The following is a 3,836-nucleotide window of genomic DNA, read 5'->3' on the forward strand; positions in this document are numbered from 1 at the left end:
ATAGAAGCCCTGGCAAAACACACAGCTGCAGCTTTTATTTATTTACTTTTGAGAGGGAGTCTCCCTCTGTCACCCAGGTTGAAAAGCAGTGGCGCCATCTCGGCTCACTGCAAACTCCACCTCCCAGGTTAGCCTTAGCCTCCTGAGTCACTGGGACAACAGGTGTGTGCCACCACTCCTAGCCAATTTTTGGTTTTTTAGTAGAGACAGGTTTTCACCGTGTTGGCCAGGCTGGTCTCTAACTCCTGAACTCAAGTGATCCACCTGCCTCAATCTCCCAAAGTGCTGGGATTATAGATGTGAGCCACCAGGCCCAGCCCACTGTAGCTTTTAATAATACTCATCAGGCTATCACCCTTCTGACAGAAGAGACTTACCAAAGAAGACAAATGGCTCTACAAAACTGTATGGCTTTAAACATTTTAATTGCAGCCTAAGGAGGAACTTCTGCCCTGATCAAAACTGAATGTTGTATTTATATTCCTGAGTATTCACATAATGTATCCCAGGCTATGAGCTCTTTGGAAACTCACATGACAGCACTGATTCTCTGTCTCAAGGCCCCATAATAGCCGGTTTTGTTAGCTATCCAGCACTTGGAAAGCGTTTCTTTTCAGCATGCTTGGTATTGTACTATCAATATTGGTTATTGTAAGTTGTTGTGCTTTTTACTTCTGTTGTACTTGTGTGGGGTTGCAAGATAAAATAGCTCAGCAACTTCTTTACCCATCTATTTACTAATTTCATATTTTAACTTTATAGGAACTAATGGGACATTGGTCAAGCAAGGAACCAACCGCCTGGCTCCCTGAAGAGGCTCAGTGCATGCATTCATGAGAGGACCCTGTCCCAGCAATCAATGTCCACTATCAGCAGGAAGAAGTTACAGAAGAATGACCTTTGCCCTCCTCTCCTCTTAAAATTAAGGGTTCTCTTAGCTGGGTGGCGCACGCCTGTAAACTCAGATACTAGGGAGGCTGAGGCACGAGAATCACTTGAGCCTGGGAGGTGGAGGCTGCAGTGAGCTGAGATCGCACCACCGCACTCTAGCCTGGGCGGCAGAGCGAGTCCCTGTCTCAAAAAAACAAAACAAAACAAAAAGATTAAGGGTTCCCTCATAAATAGTGGGGGTAATGTTAGGGAAGCAGGAGCCTAGGAGGGCCAGAGTAGCACCATTTTAAGTTCAGCTCTATCTTGAGAAATAGCAAAGCCCATTCTCTGTTGGTCACGACCCACACTCAAGGGCTGTTTACAGTGGAAGAAGCAGCCTAAAGATACCTACAAGGACACACTCCTATGACAGCTGAGAGTCCAGATGTCCAATACCCATAACAATCTCTGTTTTCAAGATAATAATAGTTATGCTTTGATATATCCACACACTAGAATGTCAAGGCCAGTTTTCTTTAAATCAGTAGAGTCATACATTCTGTCATGCTGTCTGCTCACCCACACATGGACACAGCTTAGCTTAGTCTTTATAGAGACAAGATCTCTAGAGAAGAAAAACAAAAAACAAAGTCGAAGTGTTCCTGCTCTTGCTTTCTGAGGATGCCCTACTCTAACAGTGTAGTTTCTAATAATGTTGCTTCTTTCATTGCACTCTGTGACTCATTTTGAAGTCCCTCCTGCTTGAGATCCAAGAGCCCTCTCTTGGGGTCTGGATAGAGACCCCTTTTCCGGTGACACAATCATTGAAGGTATAGAGGTCCCGGACTACTGGGAATATTTTATATTTCCTTCTGAAGACTCTCCATCCTGCCCTTGTTTCTTAAAGCTGAGTTAATACCACTGCAGATAATTTATTTCTCCCTCCTGTATACATATCTTCCTTTTGCCCTCTTCTGTCACTTTTAATACCTTGTGGAGGTGCAAAACCACTTCTAGTAATGGCTGGGGAAAAAAGCCATGGAAGTCCCAGGGTGAAATAAGACTTTCTTTTTTTTTTTTTTTTTTTTTTTGAGACGGAGTCTCGCTCTGTCGCCCAGGCTGGAGTGCAGTGGCCGGATCTCAGCTCACTGCAAGCTCCGCCTCCCGGGTTCACGCCATTCTCCTGCCTTAGCCTCCCAAGTAGCTGGGACTACAGTCGCCCGCCACCTCGCCCGGCTAGTTTTTTGTATTTTTTAGTAGAGACGGGGTTTCACCTTGTTAGTCAGGCTGGTCTCAAACTCCTGACCTGGTGATCCACCCATCTCGGCCTCCCAAAGTGCTGGGATTACAGGCTTGAGCCACCGCGCCCGGCTGAAATAAGACTTTCTAAGAAACTACTTGAGTCTCAACCTCTAAAACCTTTCAAGTACCCAGATGTTTCTTTTCATCTTGGCACAAATTTGTATATTCCTCTTCATCCTGTTAAAATCTGCCCTGTTTTTCTTAAATTACCAACTTTCAAGGTAAATAAAACGCTGCTGGTTCTCTTTTTATCAGTGTGCCATTTTATTTTCACAATAGAATGGTCTTAAATTCATCCTTAAACTGTGAAACATGCAAGTCTCAAGTGATAACATGGCTTAGATAACTTTCGTTTGAGAGCCTGGAAACTAAGTGTCATCCATTACAATGTTTCTGTGTAAGGATATATTCCAACTCCCGAAATAACCAGGAGATGAGGTCTCTTTGTGCCAAGTTTATAAAACTCTTGGTTGTTGTGTCTCATGCAGAGACACAATATTTGTTGATAGTTTAAATAATGATTATTATCAATGTTAACAGAATGTTTTCTATGTTCCAGGCTTTGCTTTAAGAAGATTATAGGCATTACTCATTTAATTCTCACCACAGCCTATGAAGTAGGTACTTCTTGTCCTCTCATTTTTCAATTTTATTTTGTTTTGTATTTTTAGTAGAGATGGGGTTTTGCCATGTTGCCCAGGCTGGTCTCGAACTCTTGAGCTCAAGCAATACACCCACCTTGGCCTCCCAAAGTGCTGGCATTACAGGTGTGAGCCACCATGCCCGGCCTTGTTCTCTCATCTTATAGACAAATTCACCAAAGCACAGAGAGGTTAAGGCACTTAATCAAGCTCACAGAGCTAGTAAGTGGTGGAACAGATTGACTTTAGAGCCACTATGCTCTGCCCTTTAGCAGAATTCATTCTGTAGCGTAAGGCTTATTTGGAGTCTCATTAGGCATATTTTGAAACTCCTCAGATTAATATTAAAACTCCATGAAGGTAGGAACCAAGTCTTATTCATTCCTGTTTCTCCCACAAATTTTTTTGAGATGAAGTCTCACTCTGTTGCCCAGGCTGGAGTGGAGTGGCACGATCTCAGCTCACTGCAACCTCCACCTCCCGGATTCAAGCAATTCTCCTGCCTCAGCCTCCCGAGTAGCTGGGACTACAGGTGCACGCCACCTCGCAGGGCTAATTTTCGTTTTTTGTTTTTGTTTGTTTGAAACGGAGTCTTGCTCTGTCACCCAGGCTGGAGTGCTGTGGCACGATCTCAGCTCACTGCAACCTCCACCTCCTGTGTTCAAGCGATTCTCCTGCCTGTTCAAGCGATTCCCTCCTGTGTAGCTGGGATTACAGGGGCATGCCACCACGCCCAGCTAATTTTTGTGTTTTTAGTAGAGACAGAGTTTCACCATTTTGGCCAGGCTGGTCTTGAACTGCTGACCTCAGGTGATCCATCCACCTTGGCCTCCCAAAGTGCTGGGATTATAGGCGTGAGCCGCTGCACCTGGCCAATTTTTGTATTTATTTTAGTAGAGATGGGGTTTCATCATGTTAGCCAGGCTGGTCTCAAACTCCTGACCTCAAGTGATCTGCCCACCTCGGCCTCACAAAGTGCTGGGATTACAGGCGTGAGCCACTGCACCTGGCCCCCTAGCAGGT

Source organism: Macaca thibetana, chromosome 11 (assembly GCF_024542745.1).
Source record: "Macaca thibetana thibetana isolate TM-01 chromosome 11, ASM2454274v1, whole genome shotgun sequence".
Taxonomy (NCBI): Eukaryota; Metazoa; Chordata; class Mammalia; order Primates; family Cercopithecidae; genus Macaca; species Macaca thibetana.